Source organism: Phoca vitulina, unplaced genomic scaffold, assembly GCF_004348235.1.
Source record: "Phoca vitulina isolate PV1807 unplaced genomic scaffold, GSC_HSeal_1.0 scaffold8, whole genome shotgun sequence".
Classification (NCBI taxonomy): Eukaryota; Metazoa; Chordata; class Mammalia; order Carnivora; family Phocidae; genus Phoca; species Phoca vitulina.
The window spans coordinates 11413994-11438386 of record NW_022589711.1 but is presented as its reverse complement, the minus strand read 5'-3'; positions in this window follow the sequence as shown (position 1 = coordinate 11438386).

The window sequence follows — 24393 nt, the reverse complement described above, 5'->3', positions numbered from 1 at the left end:
AACTCAGTAGAACTCAGGACCCGTAAGATCATGACCTGAGCCAAAACCAAGAGTCAGACACTTAACTGACTGAGACACCCCTTTTTCAAATTAGTGTTTAATAAAATCTGTAAGTTGTCAGTAATGTGTGTCTTCTAGTTCTCAGTTACGATTATAACATTTATTTATTATAGCATTTATATAGTAATAGTATTTATGGTTTTTGTGTGCTTAAAATTAAAATATTGACAATTAAGTAGCTTTGGACAGTTTTCAAACAGAGAACTTTTGTCACAAACATCTGGAACATCCAGAATATTTGATTATCTAGTTCATTTGTTCTGTCTATATACAAAAGAGTTGCTGATAAGTCAACCAAAACATTTATGGAAGTATTGTTTTAGAAGTAAGAAAAAGAAAGGTTTAGCATTTGGATTATCCAAATAGAGATAGAAACAGGTTAAAATCAAAGGAAATAATCTGCATTGTTGATTGAAATATCTGGTTATTTTAAAGATGTTGGTGGCAACACTTACGGCATAACCATATATGTATTCACATTACTGTTCTCAGAGTTAGATATTTTCCTCTGAGTAGTGAACAAGAAGTTCACACATCCTGAATAAAAATTAATAATGCCATTCTAGTCCCATTGCTCATAAAACAGTTTTCTGTATTAAACTAAATAAACTCAAAAATTCTTTCACAGCTGTTATTTCTCACAAATAAACAATAGAGGAAACCAAGATATGAGCCCAAGTTTTTTGAAAAATTAGTTTTGAGCTTTAGAATATTATAAGAAAAATATTTTCTGCACACTAGAATTGAGGCATACACTTACACATAGTTTCAGGTAGAACATGAGCTTAATATTAGTAAGCGAAGAAGACACAAGCACAACTGCAGTATTTTCCTCAACAATTTTATATTGGGGCTTTCATAACTGACAACTCTCATCTGTATATATTTCAGTGTATGTTTTCTGTATAGCTCTGTGTTTCTAAATATTTTCCATTGTTATTGTCTATCCACATATTTTCAAAGCTATCATTTTAAACATATTCAAATTCCTTGAGCAGTACCAGAGTATTAGCAATAAAAGTGTGTTTAGTGGTCATGGTGATGTTGGTAAAGGAGTGATATTATTTTTCTTGTTCATAGGTATCTTTATCGTTCCCTGATTTGGTTTTTGTTTTCCTTTTGCCCTCTATTTAAAAGAAAGGTGATTTTAATCATAGAGGTTTTGGCAATGGTTTTCAATGCAAAATGACAGTTTATTCAAATTGTCAGCATTCTTACCAATCGATGCAGATGGCCACATGATTGATCCAGTTATCGCAATCAGTATAGATTTTCAACAAAGCATCAGCTGTGCCACAATCTATTTGGCCCCAGAAACTGCATCTTTTTTCTAGGTCCTACCTTTTAGAAAGGGAGGTGTTAGATTGAATACAAATTCACAAAAAGCCATTTAATCAATACAGCAGAAGGCGATGAATGAAAAGGAAACCTGTGGGGACAGAAGCAAGCCAACTGCTCTTTATGGTGGGAAAAGTGGGACGAAATATCAGAAGCTTTTAATGAAAACAGTTGTGTCTTAGGATAGAATAACTCAGTTAATTAGGAAACATTAGCAAAGTCTAAAAGAAGACCATCAATATACAGTAAGAACTAACAATGCAAGATATTTGAAGAACAAGTATAGATTTTTAGTCCCATGTTTAGCTCAATGCCTTATCACCCTCTTTCCTTCCAGCTTTTTGTATTTCTGTTAATAGCTCAATCAGACTGGAAACCTCAATCACATTCAGTTTATTCTTTTGCCTCTCCCATTCATTTAATCAGCCATTAGACACTCTACTACTATCTTCACCACCCTCCTCTAAAAGACATTGTATTAGGCACTTTCCACATACATCTCATTTTATTCTCCCAAGTGTATGAGGTAGGTCCTGTTATTAGTTCTTGGTCTCAGAGGAGAAAATGAAATTTAAAGGTCAAATGGAGAATAAATGAAAAGCAAGGCCCTGAATGCTGACCTTTCTGCCTCCAAGGTGGTTTGAACCATTATGCAATACTGTACTGGGGGCGGAGGCCAGGGGGGATCCTACCAAAACTGTTCTCTTCCATCTATAGTGCTTCTCCATTCTTTTTTCATCACTAACTTAATCCATTGTGTATCTTATTTTGAAATTATTTCTCAATCTCTAGTTTCTCTTAACCTGTAACCCATCCTACTAAATGGTGTCAAAATAGTCTTTCTGTGTCATATCTCTGTTCAAAGAATTGTTCTTCTCTATGGAGTGAAGTGCAAATTTGTTTCAGGAGCTACCTTTAATCAAGTGCATCCTGACTCCACACCATATACCCTGGGACTTTACTCAAATAAAACTGAACCATTTAACTTTCCCCAAATTTGACCTTTTTTCCCCTCACCTTTATTGCTTTGCTTGACCCATCTTTTCTTTCTGGAAGATCTCTCAGTTTCACTTTGGTTTATAAGAATACTGTCTACCCTCTAAGCCCCAATTCAAATGCCCTCTCATCCATGAAACATACCAAAAATCTCCCAGAGGCATGTGACTTTCATGTTTATATATGTCATGCATATATTCATACATATGTATCTTCCACATTTTATCTCTCACATCAAATAACTGTATCTTTTCTTTTTTTTTTTTAAAGATTTTTATTTATTTATTTGACAGAGAGAGAGACAGCGAGAGAGGGAACACAAGCAAGGGGAGTGTGAGAGGGAGAAGCAGGCTTCCCGCGGAGTGAGGAGCCCAATGCGGGGCTCGATCCCAGGACCCTGGGATCATGACCTGAGCCAAAGGCAGACGCTTAACGACTGAGCCACCCAGGCGCCCCATCAAATAACTGTATCCTTTCTAATATTTCTCATCCTTATACTCATAATAGGTGCATACTTCTTATCATATATGAATAACTATGTAACTGTGCTAAAAACAAATTATTTTCATAAAACTCTAATTCACCTTTCAAGTACCAGTAATTTAACCTTACTTAGAATGTAACTTTTCTGGTGGGCCTGGGTGGCTCAGTCAGTTGAGCATCTGTCATGATCCTAGGGTCCTGAGATCAAGCCCTGCATCGAGCTCCCCATTCAGTGGGGAGCCTGCTTCTCTCTCTCCCTCTGCTGCTGCTCCCCCTGCTTGTGTTCTCTCTCTCTGTCAAATAAATGAATAAAATCTTTTTTTTTAGAAAAAGAATATAACTGTTCCATGGGCAGATGTAATTTTCTCATTTTTGTATTTCTAGCACAGGATAGTTGAACAATGAATGCCAAGATTCATTCAATGTTAAACAATTCACAGATGAACCATGAATGAAAAATAATGCACAATTTACATGTTTTCTGCTACTATATTATAATCTCTTTGAATTAAAGGAAAGGATCATGACTTACTCAACTCTTTGTTATCTGCAGCATCTAATAAAGTATCAAAATAATAGCTTGTACTTCAGTACAAGCTTAGAACTAATGATCACTAATAAAATTAGAACTATTGATAGTCACACAAAAATTAAATAAAACTTTCTTTAAAACTATCAGTTTTCCATTATTAGAGAGTAAATATTGTCAGTGATATTTTATTTTATTTTTTTTATTTTTTTAAAGATTTTATTTATTTATTTGAGAGAGAGAGAATGAGAGAGAGCAAGCACATGAGAGGGGGGGAGGGTCAGAGGGAGAAGCAGACTCCCTGCTGAGCAGGGAGCCCGATGCGGGACTCGATCCAGGGACTCCAGGATCATGACCTGAGCCGAAGGCAGTCGCTTAACCAACTGAGCCACCCAGGCGCCCTTGTCAGTGATATTTTAGAGTTAATATCTAAAGCAAGTACTTTCTCTCTTATAAGATACTTAAATGTATTCATATTTTTTCTGAACTGGATTTAAGTTATAGCAAATATTTTGTAATGTTTTAAAATGAAGGATTCTTTACCAGAATGATATAAAACACTAGAGAACAAAAGAGGAAATGTAGCTCTCTAATCTGGCATTTGAAATAAAACAACCAAAAAATGCCACATCATTTATATTTCAAACCAGATTTTACATGATATGAAATTTTCTCTTAAAAATGTTTGCTATAAGTAAGTTTAAAACAGTTCCATTTAGTTTTTATTAAGTAAGTGTCAAAATAGTAATAATTTTTTAATAGCTCTCTATTACAGGACAAATTGGAGAAGTAATTTACTCTCTTCAGTCATGATGTTTTAGATAGTTTGGTCAAAATAATTTCATATATTGTCATTATGAAAGTGAGTATTTTCTCTGTAAGTTTATTCATATTATAAACTTGGAAAATAATTGGGCTCTGCCAATATTTCATTTCATTTGGTGCTGTGTGAAATGGACTTTCATAGGAATAATGCCATAATTTGAATAAGTAGACTATGACATTTGAATTAGAAAAGAGTACATATTAAAATATCAAATCACCAATCAGCATTGTCTAATCCAAATAGAATCCTCCTTGAAAGTATCTGAAAGGTTTCATAATAATAAGAAAGCTAATTTGACTTTTAATTGATTGCCAAGTCCATCTGTCAAAATGTCATTAGTACTTCTTGAGCAGTGAAAACACACAATGGTACATTTTGGGTTTTTAATTAAGTCAAGTGTACATGCTGCTATTTAAATTTGAATTAACCTTAAATTAGATGTATAAATTGTTTCTACTATTATAATAAGAATAAGTAAAAAATCTAGTTTTTAATTTTATTTTTAGTAATTATTAAGTAATATTTTAAAATCATTTAAGATCTCAAACATACAACTAAATATTAACTGTGACTTCTTTTTAATAATTTTTAATACCTACCCATGTTTAAAGTAATACACATTTACTCTATTTTTTATTGATTAAGTCTGTATGTATGTCTCTGTAGTCAAGTGAAATAATGATGATACCCCAGAAACTATTTGTGGACATAATATAAAATAATATTTATTGAGTGCCTAATATGTGCCAAGTTCAGGGCCATGTGCTTTATATATGATATCATATCTTAAAAACAACTTAAGTAAATGCAACAATTATACTGGTTGTTAAGAGAGATTAATTTCTCTAATTTTATAACACTTATAAATGAGAGAAATGATACATGAAACCGTCTGTGTCCAAACACCAGACTACACAACACGTCACACTCTTATTAACAACCTCATATAAAACAGGTGTTTAATAAATGCTTACTATGTTTGTACTGTCTTAACCAGGAGTCATCTACCTTTAGACTGGGCCAAGTTCTGTCTGTTTTCTTTTAAATAAAGTTTTATTCAAACAAATCTCTGTCTACTTATTAACATATTGCCTGTGGCTACTTTCCCAGTACAGTGGCAGAGTTGAGTAGTTACAACACAAAGCCTAAAATAGTTACTTTACAGAAAAAGTTGGCAAACCCCTGATGTAAGCTATATTGTGCTTGCTATGTAAGATTCTGTGTATAAAGGGGCTGGGTGACTTTATATCTACAGGAAGGAAATGGCCACTTAGAGTTTATGATTTCAGAGATTACACATACTCTAATAACCTTTCTTAAATGCTTCCCTAGGGTGTATAGTATCCCCCCAAAATATCCACATCCTAATTCAAAGAATTTGTTAATGTTACTTATAAGCAAAAAATATATTGAAGATGTGATTCAGTTAAGGATCTTGGGATGGGGGAAATTATCCTGGATTATTCAGGTAGGCTCTTAAGGTAATTACAAGTGTCCCTATAAGACGGAAGCAGAAAATCAGAGTGGATCATAAGAGGTAGGATGACAGAAACAAAGGATTTAACTAATGTATTTTGAAGATGGAGGCAAGAGCCACGAGCCAAGAAATATAAGTCTCTAGAAGCTAGAAAATGCAAAGAAATAGATTTCAGCTGGAGCCTCAAGAAGGAGCTAGCCTAGCTAACACCATGACTTTTGCTCAGTAAAACAGATTTCAGATGTCTGGCTGCTAGAACTATAAGAGGATACATTTGTGTGGTTTTAAGCCACCAAGTTTATGGTAATTTGTTATAGCAGCAATAGGAAACTCATACATCCTTCTGAGATCTGAAATCTTTTGATTGCAGTAAGATAATTCTTAAACTTTTAGGGACCAGTGACCACCCCTCTGATCAACCTGATAAGAACAATGTATATTCGGTTCAAAAAATTCTGAACATGCATATATATGCAAATTTTTGCATTTGGTTTCAGAGGCTAACATACCCCTAATCATACCCATCTAGGGACATCCTAGACTTCAGTGTACTTTAGATGCTATGCCTATCATTGGGTTGGCTACTGCTATCTGGTGAATCATGGAAATAGTGCTCTCTATATACTGGTAGTGTTTATCTGATTTTCTGTCTCCTGCTTCTACAAGGAAAACACCATGGGCCTGTTTTGTGTGTGTGTTTATGTGTTTTGTGTGTGTGTTTATGTGTATGTGTACCAGTCAATATGTGGCACCCAGAACATTGTCTGGAACAGTAGATATTTAATAGGTCTTTGGCGAAAGGAAGAAAGAATAAATACATGGATGAGCAAAAACTGAGGTGTTTTTGGACTTTTTCGTAAACTTTGAGGATCCTTGGAAATTTTTTAAGAAGGAAATGAGAATGAACTGAGCTGCTTAGTATTCTACAAAGATAACTTTAAGGGTAGCATAGAGTACAAAACATTAAAGGCACAATAATAGGACATAAGTTAGGTAGTAAAAGAAATAGATGAAAATAAATTAAAAACTGTTAGGATCCTAGGCAATGCAAATTTAGTTATTTGTTTACCAGGACATTCCCCTCCCTGCCTTCAGCTCTTCAAAGAAGCCTCAGAGTGATGATCCCCAGATAGTGCTAATAAAACTTCTATCTGGGAAGCTTCTAAAAGATGAAAATCCCTACAGTTTCTTAAGCGGATACATCTGAAACACGGTCCCCAAATCTGTGTTTTAAAAACGTAGCAGGTGGTTCTTAATGAACAGGCAGATTTAAGAAGCAATATTGTAATGCACATACCCCTTCTCATCCAACACCTTTCTAATTATTAGCAATTGAAGAAACCACAATAAAAGTAATCATTATGTATTTTTTTCCCTTGGAAAAATGTTTCCCAAATTTATCTGAGTCTAAGACTTACTGGGGGAAATTATAACAAATACAGAATCACAATCCCTTCTTGGAAAATTTTCATTCAGTACATTTGAAGTGGAGCACAGAAATAAGAAATTTTAGTAGAAATCTTAGGAATTTATAATGGCCCATAAACTAGGGGAATTATACTCCAAATAGCATTTTTAATGATATAGTTGGCATATATAACTACACTCCTCATTTTGACTAGACAGTAGGTAATAAACATCACAAGGCATGTCTTTGTTAAATTTTACAACCATAATGGCTAAGGGTTTTCAGCTAAACTATTATTTCTAAGTAACAAAATCTTAACTTCCCACTAACAGCAATTGAATGTGAACGTGTTTTATTGTTACATACACATCTACGCCACACACACACACACACACACACACACACACACATTTTTCTTTTTTAAAATCAAGGCTTTATTCCGCTCTTAAATGACAATGTTTAAAAGGGCAATTATTTAAAGTTACCAGCCTCTCAACTTACTATGAAAAAGCTGTAGCTTCTATTTAAAAAAAAAAAAAGAAAATTGTTTAGTTATTTGAAAGGCATATTCTTAGGTATCGCTCTTACACTTTTTCACATAGAGCTTTATTTATCCAAATTTGACCTCAAGATCTATTTCTGTTATGCCTTTGCTGCTTTCACTACTAATTTTTACATTTTGCATACTTCTCTACACATCTTATTCTACTAATACATGAATTTTCATAATGTAGGACATCATCTTTTAATATTTCAATTTCCAGTAGCTCATACAAAGAGTCTGGTTATAAGAGGAGCTTTAAAAAATGTTTATAGGGGATATGGATTCATTCCCGATTGCCATTCTTTACTTCCATGATCTATTCAGGAAATTTAGCAGCACTGGATTTAAAACTTTTATCTTCTCAGTACCAAATGTTGTGAAATAGTCATTAATTATTTGCTCTCACAGAACTAATTTCCTGACATTTTAGACTCTCTCTCTCTTTTCTTTCTCCATTGTAATGGACCATCCTTGAAAATAACACTATTAAATATATGATGCGCAAACAGTGAAGTCGCTTCAGTACAGTGAAGGATTCTAACTAAGCATTTTAGGCTATGAAAAATGGGTAGTTGCTAAGGTAACTTCAGTTAATGTGAGTTTATCGAGGATGGTAAGAAAAAAAGAAAACTATTGCACAGCCAGCCAGCCAGCAGTTAGAGTAGAGGTTCTTGTGAATGGAACAGAGGTGTATGTCATATTCTAGAAGCTCAGCTACCCTACTGCAACTGTAGAGGTTTTCCTGAGAAGAAGGTTCCTCCTTGAGATGTTTAAGCTACATATGTCTTTGCTTAGTGCTGTGGGTCTTTTCTTTTCTACCGGAGGGTTCTGCTTACTTCTGGATTCCAATATCCTGAACTTCTGCTTCCTGCGTTTTTCATTTTCATACCACTCAGCCATGAGCAGGCGAGAGGCCGGGTACCAGCCTCCATCCCATGAAGCTCTTCCTGTACCATGTCTCCGTAGAGCAGGAAGCTGTGGTCAGGATGGTGGTGTGTTGATGTTGAAGGCATAGGAAGCTCCTCAGAAACAAGCCCACAGGATCAGGCTGTAAGCAGGACCAGCTCCTGTATTTTCTCAGATGGATAAACATGAGCAATAAAAATGCTACCTAGTTCCTCCAGAGCATTCAGTCTAATCTTTCTCTATATTTTTCCTGTACAAGGATGCCACTAGGTAAATGAATAGAAATATTTTTACAAGAGCAGTGATGCAGAAATCACATCTGCATACATACTACATAGAGGGATATTTTATTGAAACGGAAAGGTCATATCGTATTAGTGATCAACTGTAATGATTAGAAGTGACCATGTAATCTCTCCTCTCATAATTAAATAAAATACAGGAAATCACCATAAGCTTCTTTGAAAAAAATTAGTAAGGTATTTGGGGAAAAGTGCTTAAAAAATGAACAAGTGTAATGTAAGGCAGCAGTACTACATGGGGCCCTCTGAGATTGATACATGTACATATATATATGTTTGGAAGTCTTCGGAGACTCTGCTTGCCAGAGAAAGGCTAAATTGTCAGTGACTTAATTGCTCCGGGGACTGCGGAGGTGAGCCTGTGCTTTGCCTCCAGTGACAGGTGCTATCCCTTTATTATAATTTGAGCCCCTGGGTGTTAAAACATTCATGGCTTTTCTATTAGGAAATCTGCATACTCCTCCAGTCATGTTTATTCATAATCCTGTGATGAGTTGTAGACAAGCTCATAGAAAACTTAAGGCTGTGGCATTTCAGTCAGAAATTACTACCCTCACACATAAACAAAAAAGATTAGGCTGATTTGCATTTACTTTTTAAAAACTCATTAAATATCTTTACGTTAGTATTTTGGGTCTTTTGAAGTTAAAGATGTTGTGAATTGTTGCATTTACTAACGGAATTTCTTTTAGCAATTAGTGCTTAGAGAATATATATGAAAAATAGGTATTAGACTGTTTTTAAAATGTATGCACACCAGAGGGCATCCTAGCTTTTATTCAAATCTTTAGAAACGTCCTTTTAAAGTGAGTTTTATTTTTTTCAAACTTTTTCCATTCGTAATTATTTCTCATCTTCTGCTTTCATATTTATGAAACATGTTTAAACAATATTATTCATCCAAGTATATTGAGCAAACAGATATATTATAATTAAATGAGAAAATTAAAGCAAGCAAACCATTTTAATGACTTTCTTACTAGTACCTTAGATTCCTTCATGTTTTTGGTCTTCTTTTTCTCCTACCTCAGGATAGTCAATCTTATATGTATTTTTCTATGTTCTTTCTAAAGATAATGTATAAATCGTTCCCTTGACTACTCTGGATTTTTTTTTTTAACCTCTTTTGTACTCCAGCTCTACAGGGTAAATTCTCTTCCTTGTAAAAGAGCTCCTTTTGATTGATCCATTCAGAAAACATTTATTGAATGTCAGAGGTAAAGGACTCAGATTTAGCCTTCCAGGAACTCATTTTCTAGTAGGGAGAAAATGGGAATACTTATGATGACCATTTATTGTGGCAAGTACCGTGGTCCAGAGAGCTGAGAGAGCTCAGATGTGTCCCTACCAGCTCTGGAGGAGGGGTGATATGGACAGATGGTTAAAGCTGAGCTAAGGTGTAGAGAACAATTAAAAAGTTAATTGGGTACTATGAAAAATCCTCTTATTTTAAAAATTATTTTAAAATGAAATATGGAGCTATTCAGATGTAAGGACAGATAATCAGAGGTAAAGGAAAGGTCATTTCTTTTATGAGGATTAAATAATAGTGGTGTAAAAATCAGTATGATGAAACAAAAGGCTAGAAAATCTCCTGAAACCAAGCAATTTTATTATTCATTTTTTTAACATTTTCACAACATGATGTGATTGTGGCTTTTAAACACTGAAACTCCTGGGTGATTATATCTTCATCCTGAAATAAAGTATTTATGACAACAACAAAAAGGTGTAAGGCATAGGGTGAGTGGAAGCACAGCAGTATAATGTAATGTGTTCTTAGGAGGAAGTGCAAGGAGCCCAATGAGCTGTAATAAGCTTTTGTCAAGGAGAATAGAAATCCATTTAAAAAATACTTCCCAATAACAAATCATCTAGGAAATCTTTTTCAATTGCCTTTAACTAAAAGTGATCTTTCTGTTTATAGAGTGTTGTGCCTATTTTATAATCCTCATCTTATATTCTTATTTTTTTCTATTAAATGATAAGCTCCATGAGAGTGCTGATTTATGAATATATCTCCCCCAGTGTTTAGGTCAAGGCTTTGAAGAGAAGAGGGGCTCAATAAATATGCATAATGCTTAACTTGAGAAGTAGCAACAGACATGAATATGAGAATTAAACATACTTTGATTTAAAATGACAAATTTCAAAATGCTAGAAGCAGTGCTTCTAATCCATTTTGTTGTTAATTAGATTTGTTAACCTTAATCGAGTATTTTAACATTACCGTGCCTTACTTTACCTGTTAAATAATGGAGTTGAACTTGTTAATAACACGTTTGGTCATTTAATTTGTCCCAGGCACTAGTATGAGGCATTTGTATGCATCATTTAATTTACTCTCCATAACAACCCGTATGAGATGGTGTGTAATTATCCGAATTTGTTCCAGGAACCCTAGAGTTCCAGACATCACACCAGTAGTATCTGATGGAGTCACCACCAAGACTGCATCTCAGTTCTTATTAGAAAGTTCACTCTTTAATGTCTTCTAACATCTGAAATGCTACAATTCTATATTAAAAAAAAAAAAGAAATCACCTTGCCATTGCTCAATAAAAAGTAATTCAATTATCCTGCAATATGTTTTTCCTCTCCTCTGTATATAATGTTTTCTCTATTATTAATTTTGGACAATGAGATATTACCTCTTAAAATCTCAACTATTTGAGGTTTAACATTAATGAGCTCAGAATTTTTTAAAAAAGGAAAATGCTTTAATCATTTAGACTATGAAAGCTGAATAGAATAAGCATTCATAAATAACCTCCATGCTGGGCTAGCAAGTGCTTTATCTTAAAGATTCTTTTCTGTTACCTTCAAGAAGAGAACAAGAGTATCTCCTTGCTGATTCATTTTGCAGAGCGTAATTCATTGCCCTTCACAAAGAGGGAAAAAGATGTATAAAAAAAGCCATGAACACTATTCAAATTCATTGCCTCTTCCAGGTGTGGGTAATTGAGTTGCCTCAAGATCAATATGAAACTGCCTAGGATACAGAAAGTCAATAGCTACTTCCAAAGTCAGTCTGTCTAGTTTAGGTGTCTATAGAAGTAAAACCTCCCAGGTGCTGCTTCAGAGCCCATCTAAATCTGCATTAACAAAACTTGGAAGTGAATTCCATAGAGCAGGAGTTCCCTAAGTATCTTAGTTTGATACAAATAAGTTTCGGGAGACCCTTGTTGATCACATAACTTTCCTTTGATATTTGCCAGACCCCGGAGTGACACTGAATGAGCCACATACTCATTTTGGATAATTCCATCTAAAATCTGATTTAAAAAACAAGGTCTCTGTCCAAGGTTATCCTCCCTCGGCTTCTGAAAAATACTTTAAAGTTTTATCTTTTACAGAAAAACTAGTGCAAAGATACTAAACTTGTTCATGAAAATGTTGCACAGCGATGGCGCTTTCATTAATGAAGAGTTGGGATTGACTGTGGTAAAAGCGTATCTTAAGAAAATTAATTTTGGGAAACTCTGATCTTCCAGAAAGCACTGGTTATTTTTAACAGTAAAAGACACCCCCTTCTTCCTTAATGAAGGGTTCCTAAATTTGCCAGTGAAAGAACTTCATATTGGAATCATTGCTGAAATTCGCAACACGAACTCTGACTCTAATCTCAAACCATATTCTCCCCAGGAACTCCCCAGTTGCTGATGGCCACTGCAACCCCCCATTGTCCTGTGTGGGGCGTTCTGACAAGAACACTGCTTCCTCTCTAAAGCTCCGAACCCTGTGTCCACAGAACCAGTCTTGATTCCACACAGCCCAATTAAGTCCAGTCTTTACAGAGGGCACAGAACTCAAAACAAGCAATACACATGTAGAATATTACACAAGACTAGTATAATATTGTCCACTAAAATCTCTACCATACTTCTGAAGCCCACGGCCCTATCTTTCTCTAATTCCTCATCTGCATTTATAGCGTACTGACAGAATATAGCTGTGCATTTTTTTGAAAGACACTCTGAAAGGCATAGGAGTTCTTAAGTACCATTACCCTACTTTCCATTCCCTGTGTTTTTAAATGATGGACAGTGGCATTTCCTCGTCTTTCAGGCTCCCCTCAATTCTCCTCAGAATGGTCCAGAGTCTGAACATATTGTGAGGGTTGTTGTATATTTCTCTGTGGGGTGATACGGGTGTGGAGTATAGGATGCTGCAGAGGGAAGATCCCTCAGTAAAAACAGTAAATGTCCACGCAATGATCTTACAGTTGCTATGATTACGGGCTTCATTTTATGAGGCAGTTGGTCAATTAACCCTTAACAATAAGATCTATAAATAATGCTTCCTGAAAGATGTGGAACATTTTCGTTTGATGTAGAGTCTTGGGCAGAAAGAAAATACAAAGAAGCAACTATTTTTATTCATGGAATTTCCCTTCGATCGCCTCAAACAACTATCTCTGCTCTTCAGATTCAAGAGCACATATTTTGTACACTGTGGTGTTAGATACACTGGTTTGCAATTTTGAGCATCCTTTCTTACTTCTTAAGTACATAGTCAGTTCCTACAAAACAGGACAAAGCCTTATGTTTATAAACCCCTCACTATCTCTACCAGTGTTTCTTGGGCATAAGAAAAAAATTATGGTGTAGAATTAATCAGCTCTGGCAATAGACTTCCCAATTGAATCTTGGCTCCACACACCAGTTCATTATATTGGCAAGTGAGACGTGCCTGAGTCTTGGTTTCCTCATCTATGAAATTAGAAAACTAACGACCTCACCGGTTTGTTGTGAGGCTTGAAAATGATAACACCAAATGCTTGGCTCAGTGTCTGGAACAAAATAGGTGATGAATAACCATTTTTGAATGAATATGATTAAAGGAATATCTCAAAACAGCATTTTATGATCTCTCCTGCTTATACCATTTCCGTTCTTTAGTTGATGTTTATGGTGATTTCCTCTTTTGTGTGTGACTTTAATGTTAGAAAGAAATCAGATAATTATTATTTTTTAACACTTGCAGTTTTTTATTAAAAAGTATTATAACACCTTTCTAATAAGGCTTACAGGACTCTTCACATTCCTTTATCGCATGGAGATTAAAAAAACTGCATAGGGTATTTTGAGATACTTCCTGCTTTATAATATTAAAATCAAAGAACCAAAATCTATTCTTTTTTCTTCATCAGAGAGAATGAAGTCAAATGTGGATGGTGGGGTGTCTGTTTTTATTACTAGACATGCATCTACATCTTTGAAGTGAGATTCTGAAAGATTATTCATTTTCTTAGTTGGACTGAAATTTCTTAATGGAATAATTTGTCTCATGGGTTTCTCTTGTAATAAAAAGGGATTTTTTTTTTTTAAACCCTGCCATGCTGGTTTTAGGAACTACATTTCTAATGGGAATAAAGAAGATCTTTTAATGAAGAATTTTAAAACATCAGTGTTTATTGGCAGTATAATAAGGAACAGATTATCTTTTTATTACCTTGTTAAAACCATATATATGGCATGTCAGTTATGGAATATTCCATAACCACAGCTTCATTTAAGGAATATTGCTTACCACAACTACCCCTGGATTGGTGGAATTACATGTCCACATGTTATACTACAAACCTATTTAGTACCAAACAAAATGTGATGTATATACTATTATTTAATAATTATTAATCATTATATAATTGATAGGTTAAGTATATAATAATTTATTATATTAATTTGATGTATTATTATTTAATAATTATTATTAATGTATATTATTAAGTATATATATTTATATATATACTTAAGAATATAATGTGGATAAATACACAGAAAGGGCCAATGAAGAAGAGTAGATTCATAAGTTATTTGTGAGATAGCACCATTGACACATGAATAGTGAAGAGACCTATTGAAAATGGGTCTCTAGGGGTGCCTGGGTGGCTCAGATGGTTAAGCGTCTGCCTTCGGCTCAGGTCATGATCCCAGGGTCCTGGGATCAAGCCCTGCATCGGGCTCCCTGCTCAGCGGGGGGCCTGCTTCTCCCCCTCCCTCAGCTTCCCCCCCTGCTCATGTTCTCTCTCTCTCTGTTATCTCTGTGTCTCGAATGAATAAATTAAAAAATCTTTAAGAAAAAAAAGAAAAGAAAATGGGTCTCTAAAGTTTGCCTTATATTCCACAACACAGTGAGTCACATTGTCAGCAAAGTCTGGTATTTTAATATAATAGAAATATTTAAAAACTTGTTATTAGGTAAATTTTCATGTGTTATATTAACATATAGACAGCATATGTATTTATTTTTCAAAAGAATTCTTCCAAACATTTTCTAATTTAAATCAATTATTTAAATTTTTAAATTATTAGTTTTAACAAATGTCTGTGAATACAAAGAGAAACTGCCTTCCTCGATATTATTTTTCCTTCTTTTTCAACAACAACAATACCCTGGAGTCTAAATTATCTTAATTAGATGCAATTAAAATAGATTGCTTTATCTGGTAATTAACAAACCTGGGATTTAGCAATAGGGCCAAAAGCATAATGTTGTCTCTTCTCTGAGAAGGTGCTACATTTTTTTACATTATTTATCTAAATCTCATTTACTACCAATCACCCTGAATCTCAACCTGTTCTTTGATTCTAATCCATATTTCAGTAAAAATGCATACAGGATTGATCATAGACTCCTCTTTATCCTCAAGTGAAAGTTGGTATTGTACCAAATCATCTGCTTTAGAAGATGCTTTGAGAAAATACTAAATGCAGGTATGGTGCATGTGCCCTGTGTTTCATAAATGGTTTGAATGTAAACGATATCCCAATGACTTGGATTGCAATTTAGGTAAGTAATCTGTCAGGAATCTATGCTAGCTCTTTTCAGTCTGGGTCTTAGAGTTAGTACACCTTTCCTCATCCTTCATTCCACATTAGAGTTTATGTCACTGGTCTGATACGGGCCACACTGGACCACAGGCCTCCAGCAACAGCAGGGCCCCAGTGACGCCAACGAAAACTGACTTCAGCAGTATGTCACGAATTGTATACCTCATAACTTTCTCTTCTCTCTCTCCATTTGTGTTTCCTTTAGAACTTTCTCTGATTTGATTTATTCTCTTTATGCTGAAAACAGTTGAGCATTTTTAAAGCATATGATAAAATTCTTGCCTTGAAGCCATTTATTGGCTTTTTAGTGCAATAATGCTTACATGCACATAGCCCTCAGGGAACAGTACAGTCTTTTCACTGATCTTGCCACCTCTCTCTCATTGCCTGAATCCCTTCTACAGTCTTTCCACAAAATTTATCTCCTTAAATACACCTTTCTCACTGTCATAGCTCTCTTCAAAAACCTTCAGTCATTCTGCAGTGCCTAGAATGGTTACTCTCCAGAGTGTTACAGGGATTATAAATCCACGTAGATACCACATACTGGATAGTACAGTAAATAAGTATCTTGCACTAAGAGGTACTTCTATTTTCCAAATGAGTATTGCTGTTAATTAAATACTAATTTCAAATGCTATTCAACTTTTAAGTTTCAGAGATTACACCTATTTCTCAATAAGCTGCACTCATATTTTTGAGCTTTTATTTTGTGCCAGTCAGCTTTACATAGATTAATCTCATTTACTTCTAGCACATGTGCGCATACTGACATACAAGCACACAGAGAAGGAGACATATAATTGCTACCTTGCATTTGCAGCCGAGAAGGTGAACTTAAAAGACGTTAATAACACATACAGAGTCACATAAGTACAGAGTCTTTGAAGTAGTAAATTAGGATTTTGAACTTAAATTTCAACTCAGCTATGAATACTTTTAATCATATACCCAGTGTACATAATATTTTATGGAAGTCCATGAAATTTTTTGTTTTTAAAAAAATTCTCATGCCCAAAAGTTTGGAAGCCAATATTATAGACAGTTAAGCACTTAGTATGGTATTGAGCATTGTGCTGCAAGCATTTCCTAAATTGAGTTCCAGATAGTTCCATTTCAAATAATAAAGATGCATAAAGAGTTGTTTTGTGGCCATTTAATTTTAGGAAAAATTGAACATTGTATCTCCATGTCGCAGATTCACAATGTATCTCAGTATATTAAATTCTCTGAGAAACTCAGCATGGATAAAACTGTTCACCATTTCCCTATTTTAAGATTTCCTACAATCATTTGAGCTTTGAACTCTAATTATGGAGTGCATTTATTCTGTTGAATAGTGCTCTGCAGTAGAACACTGGGGGAAACAAACATCCAAAAGATTGAGTTTCCTGTCTTATATCCAACCACCATCCCAAAGAATCTCCAAGTTTAACCTTAATCATACCTCCTTCTTCCACCTGCACCTTTCTTCCTTCTGTAAGCCACTCAATGTATTCCTCACTCCCCACCTACAATAATAGCATCAGTTAAGGTACTGCTCACTTTCCACATTGTTCAGAAATACTTACTAAACAACTCTCCAACCCATGAAAATGCTCCCTTTTCTGAACTCAATCTACAAAGGATCACGCACTGCTTTGTGACATGTCTTATCCATTTCGTATAACTTAAATCATTACTCTAGTTCTTTGCACACAGTAGGCACCAAAATAGGTACTGTTGTATTGGTGAATGTAGCCAAATGCTATTTTGGTATTAAGACAAGACAAAATTTGTGTGACTAGGGAAAATAAGGACTTTTGAATAAAAAGTGTTCTCTTTTGGCTGGACTAAGCAGTTTATGCCAAGTTCACATGATCATAACAAACCCAAGCCTGAGGGACTTCCAACGAAAAAACGTGTCTATCTCGGGTAAGTGGTGAATCCGCTATTTGGAGGCTGAGCCTAAAGGAATAGCTCCTATCTGGGGCTTTGCCTGTAACAGTTAGCTCAGAAACAGGAGAACTTCTTGGAACTAAACGATGACTCTGAGGACTTCTGCTTATAATTGGCATATCACGGGCGCCTGGGTGGCTCAGTTGGTTGAGCGACTGCCTTCGGCTCAGGTCATGATCCTGGAGTCCCGGGATCGAGTCCCACATCGGGCTCCCTGCTCAGCGGGGAGTCTGCTTCTCCCTCTGACCCTCCCCCCTCTCATGTGCTCTCTCTTTCTCTCATTCCCTCTCTCAAAAAAATAAATAAAAAACCTTTAAAAAAAAAAAAAAGAATTGGCATATCACTACCGATCACATTTTGTGACCAAGTCTGATATCAATGAGTTCATGAATATAATTATAAGAAAGGGAAGGGGATATTTCAAAAACACTACAGCTACCACAGTAGCCTAATTTAGATTCTAAGTGATGCCTTTTAATGTTTGTTTTATTTTTTGAAACAAATAAGTTGAATGGAAATATTTTTCTATACAATAAATGATGCATATAAAAGCCCAGTAGAACTAGATTTCCAAAGTTATTTAATTCAAAACATGAAAAATTGTTGATAAATTGGTACAAAGGGTAAAAACATTTTTGTTTACAAGCTTTCTTTTAAGGCTAATTGGTAGTTTAAGAATAAGCCAATACTGGGGCACCTGGGTGGCTCAATCCATTAAGCGGCCGACTCTTCATGTCGGCTCAGGTCATGATCTCAGGGTTGTGACATCAAGCCCCACATCTGGCTCATGCTGGGCGTGGAGCCTGCTTAAAATTCTCTCTCTTCCTCTGCCTCTGCCACACCCTGTCCTCCTTCTGTCTCTTAAAAAAAAAAAAAAAAAGCCAATATTTGTCCTTGCTCTGTGTCCATTACTGTGATAGGTCACACACATGGTGGAATTTAAAAAATCTGTAGTTTAGAATTCATCTTCACATGAAGTATATGTCTCTGGTAGAGTTAAGGGTGAAAACATTTTATATAAAAATAAATAATAAATTGGAGTTTCAAGTAAAATATTTAAATAAAATTTAAATAAAATATTATTAGTAGAGCATTCTGTGAAAAACCCACAGCCACTTTTTCATAACTTATGTGTCAAAGCACACGCACACATGGTCAAGATATATTTGTATCCTAGGCATATTAAACTTGGAAGCACACATTTTTGCTACTTCTAGTGATTTCTCTTTTGTAAAAAAAAAATTAAATTAAATTAAAATAAAATAAAAAGAGTTTCGGACGGGCACCAAAATAATGATACTGGAGGATAGTGAATAGGTGGGATTTAAAAATGTGTTTCTTCTTATATAAAGACTAGGATAAAAAAAAATCAGTGTGAAAATAGTTATATAGGTCAGTGGTAGATGAAGTCACTCGGTCTGACACTGATCATCCTATAAACCAATTAAAAAACAGTTTAGGTGGGGAAGAGAGGGCAGTATACTATGAGGATGTCACTGGAATTTTCTGAATCTCAGGAAAAATTCAGTTGCATTTCCTCAAGTATTTCCAGGTATTACTTATTTGCTCACATCTCTAGAGAAATCACTATGAACTCTTTAAATGTTGAAAACAGATGTATGGGTAATTTGAAAAATTAGCACTAGTCACTAGGTAGATGTGTGACTATGCAAATCATTGTACCTCAGGCATCTCATGTATGAAATAAGAATAATAATTTATCTTGAAGTATTGTTAATATGGATAATTATACATAAATACTTAACATCAGCTATTCCTAGTAGTATTGATATGCTTTTTATTTCATGCAAGTATCCAAAAGTAATTTTATAAATATTAAGATCTCTCAATATATTTTATGCATAAAATCACAAAGTGTCCAGTTTTTTAAAAAGTGATAGTACTTTGTAGTCATGAATTTGAATAGAAATTAACAACTTGATTACTTTTTAAAGTATTTTACATGTTGATATATTAGCAATGTTTTTATGAAGAAAATTTTAAATTATAAAATTAGACATCAAAATACTTATTCTATTTTAAAATAAAGTTATTAAATATTGAGTTTCTACAATGATTATATAAGTAATAGATATAAAATCCTCTACACTGAGCTAGCTGGCATTAGATATATTCATTTCAATCATAAATGATGTTAAATATGTCAGATGGTTAAGGACTTCTCAAAAATATTTACTAATAAAGATAAAAACAATACACGCTTAGGTTCCCAAAATCAAAGTTTCTCTTTTAGCTATGAATTCAATGTCACCAGCATTTTTCCTGTTTCATTTGTCTTACTGCCTGAAGTCTTTTGACTTTAGTGATGGAAATCAAACCCTATTGGACATGACAACCAACCTGATAAGAGCGTAAATCAATCTAGAAAATGTGAAAAAAGCTTGACATTTTTGGTGCTTAATTGAGTGATCTATAGTTTGGGTTCTTTTTCTTTTTTTCTTTTTTCTTTTTTTCCTTTTTGCTTCAAAACAATTTCTGCCCCACCCACATTTATTGACTGTTTTTGAGTAAACCCATAATATTTTTTTTTTCTTAAGCAAACATACTTAAAAGCCTTGTTGTTTCAATGTTTATAGGGTACAGGATGCTCATATTGAAATCTTTTAATGCTCAAATAAAAGTAGATGCAATAAATGCCACTCCCATTTTCTGATTAATAACAGAGCTTTTAATGAGAGGGAAAATGCCACCCACATATACTATTATATTTGCTCGCAGTCTAATCACTCACTTGCATTGTCTTTCTTGATTGATTTATCATTTGGTGGCAGCTGACCTGTATGTTTGAAGATCTTTTGTAGAGATTTAATCAGGAGATGGAAATCAACGTCTTTGATTGACACTAATAATTTATAATCATTTCCTCAAGCTAAAACAGCTGCATCTCTTTACATTTCTGGGGGTAGGGAGAAGCTCTTTACATTACTTTTTCCTTTTAATGTCTGATCATTCAGGTAGGATGTCATGGGGGAAGAACTGCTAATTTGGAATAATGTATATTGCACTATATTTTTTTTTAAGTAAGAGTAAACATCATTTCCCTGTTTCTGTATATCTTAAATAATTCCATTAAAATGTTTAAAGTAAAATTCAGAAAGACAGTATTGAGATGCACATTGCTAAAGAAGGCTTACCTTGATAATATGAATATAATACAATTTTAAACTATTCAAAAAATAAAAGAACATCAGTTATTATAGAGTTTCTTTAATTAAGGCTAGTTTTATTTGATTTGCTTTTTAAAAAAGATTTTATTTATTTGAGAGAGAGAGCAGAGTGAGAGATCCCTAGTGGTGGGGAGGGGCAGAAGGAGAAGGAGAAGCAGGCTCCCCACTGAGCAGGGAGCCTGATGTGGGCTTGATCCCAGGACCCTGGGATCATGACCTGAGCTGACTCAGATGCTTAACTGACTGAGCCACCCAAGCGCCCCTTAACTTGCTTTTTTAATAAGATGCAGATATAATGTAGACATGCTCTCCCTCCCCAAATTATCAAAGGCTAATACGTAAGTACCATAGATTCTGACACCATGTATAATGAGACTTTCTGCTAGTTGCTTTGCCATCTTCAGGAATTTTTCTTTGTTTAGTTATTATCAAGTCATCTTTAATTGTTCACTCTCTTTTAAATGTAGACTTATATTTGTAAATTGTACAAGAAATATATTTTTATTATATGCTTTAACTGCATTAGATTAGCACGTGTATCTGTGCATGCAGAGAAGTATATATACCTATATATACTTCATATATTTTTATAACTAATTACAAATTTGAGGCCATTGACCTTTAAATTTATCTATCTGAGAAGCCAGTAGAGGGAATTTTGTGCAAATGTCCTGTCAAGCTTTCCTCCAAACCTAATTGCTTTTGATAATTTTGGGGGGCCAAATTCACATCAAATATAATTTTTAAGATAAATTAGTATCTTCCTAAGGAACATCTAGTGTTCTGCTCCTTAGGGATCAAGTGCCTGTCTGATTTATTTTTGTCTCTTTGGCATAACATAACACCATGCTCTGAGCACTGCAAGTGGGAAATAAATATTTGCTTAACAAATGATGGCATAAATAAATCAGTAACTACCTGAAGGTAGTGATCCTTCCAGATTCCTCCAGAGTTATGTGGTAGCAAAATGGCTGAAATCATTAGAAAGTCTACTGTAATAAAGAAAATATTATCTGAGTGAATCATCTATTTGTCAGATCTTAGAACTTGTCTCCCCAAATATAATCTAGGAGAAAGGGTATTATTAAAGTATACTTACTTTTCATATTTATTTGGTTATTTGAAGATAACCACATGCTGCATGTTCTCCCTAATATGGAAACTTAAGTCTCCTTTGATTCTTGTTTTTGGTATTAAAGAGCTAGATGAGGGACGCTGGGCTGGCTCAGTCAGTAGAGCCTGTGACTCTTGATCTCGAGGTTGTGAGTTGAAGCCCCATGTTGGCTGTAGAGATTACTTAAAAATAGTTTTTTTTTAAGAGTTAGATGATTATCTTCTGAACAATCATGTAGCATGAAGTTTTGGTACGTAGGGGGGTAAATGCTTATTCAGATTACTGAATTACTTATACTTTTAAGATAGAAAAATATATTTAAAAAGATGTCCTGTTTTTATGATAATCCATACATTCTTCTATTGTAAATTTTATAATAAAACAGTTTTAGTTAAAGCATTACAGACTATATGAGACAATTATAATTTCAGCATTTTTTCAGTGTCTTTTCTAGGTCTCAATCTGTAGTTTTCATCTAGATATGCTTTATTCTTTCAAAATAGCATTTTCACCTGAGAGGCAGGGAAAGTCTGAGTTCGTGTTTAGTTCACAGAATTGCCTCAATTTCAACAAATGTTTGGACTTATGGAAATTACACTTAGGTCCCCAGGCATCTCTTTCAGGGATTTGGGACGGCGTCTTTAAGCTCTTTGTGAAAAATCAATAGCTTTTGCAGTTTCATGCCCAAATTCAGAATAATCTTTATTTCACACAGAGAGGATGTTTGAGGATGTTCAGTTGATACCATGAAGATATAAAGTAAAAACAGAAAAGTAAAATGAGGGGCACCTGGGTGTCTCAGTCATTAAGCATCTGCCTTCAGCTCAGGTCATGGTCCCAGGGTCCTGGGATCGAGCCCTGCATCGGGCTCCCTGCTCTGCGGGAAGCCTGCTTCTCCCTCTCCCATTCCCCCTTCTTGTGTTGCCTTTCTCGCTGTGTTTCTCTCTCTGTCAAATAAATAAAATCTTAAAAAAAAAAAAAAAGTAAAATGAAACAACTCATGAAAATATGGAGGTAAATTGTATCTATCACTCCATGAATTATCATGGAACATTCAGTTGTAAGAAATAATCCTGAGATTTCCTGTGTCTCCTTTATGCAGTTTTACCCAGTGCTCCCGTCCTGCACAATTGTAGTACAACATTGCAGCCCTGATACTGACATTGATACAGTGCAGATATAGGAGAGTGCCATCCCCACAAGGAAACCTCCTGTCCCAGTTTCACAGGCACAACCACCTCCCTTTCCTCATCTCTAATGCTTGGCAACCACTGATCTTTTATCTCCATTTCTAAAATTATATCATTTTGATAATGATAAATTGAATCATATAGGAAGTAACCTTTGGGATTGACTTTTTCCACTAGGTATAATTCCCTGGAGATTCATCTAAGTTGTTGCATGTATCATAGTTTCTTGTTTTTATTGCTAATTATGGTATGGTTATACCACAGTCATACACCATCCATCCATTGAAGGACATCTGGTTTGTTTTCAGATATTGGCTATTATGAGTAAAGGTCTCTCTTCTTGCTTTCCTATGGGTTCTTAGACTATTTGGGGGAATTCTGTCTTTATAGTTACATAGTTTCTTTAGTGGTTGTTCTTTGCATTGCACTCTACACAAGCCATTAATCACAATCAGCATTTTATCACTTGGAGTGAAGTGTGGAAATCTTACTTCCATTTAGGTCTATTTATTCTTCACACTATTAAATACAATTATCTTGTGTATTGGGTGGTGGTATAATTTTGTTTCAGTCATCACATTTTTTTAAGAAAGAGTGAGGAGGATTAGTCTACTGTAATTACCAATATCTCTGCTCTTTCAATTATATTTTCTTTTTATCTGATGCCCCAGTACTCCTTCTTTTGTCATTTCCTTTCAGTTTTAAGAAACTCGTATTAATCATTCTTCAAGGGTAGGTTGACTAACAAATCCTTTTAGTTTTCCTTCATCTGAGGATGTCATTCTTTCCCCTCGAAACTTCCTGAAGGATAGTTTTGCCAGCTACAGAATCTGAGATTGATAGTTCTTTTCTATTCAATGCTGAAAAATATTATGCCACTTTCTTCTGGTTTTAAATGAGAAATCTGTTGTCAATAAAATTGATTTTCCCCTGGGCACCTGGGTGGCTCAGTTGGTTAAGCGACTGCCTTCGGCTCAGGTCATGATCCTGGAGTCCCGGGATCGAGTCCCGCATCGGGCTCCCTGCTCAGCGGGGAGTCTGCTTCTCCCTCTGACCCTCCCCCCTCTTATGTGCTCTCCCTCTCCTCTCATCCTCTCTCAAATAAATAAATAAAATCTTTAAAAAAAAAAAAATTGATTTTCCCCTATACGTAATGTTCAATTTCTCTATGGCTGCTTTCAAACTTTTTTTTCTTTGTTTTTGTTTTCAGATGTTTAACAATGATATTTCTCTGTTCATATTTCTCTAGGTTAATTTT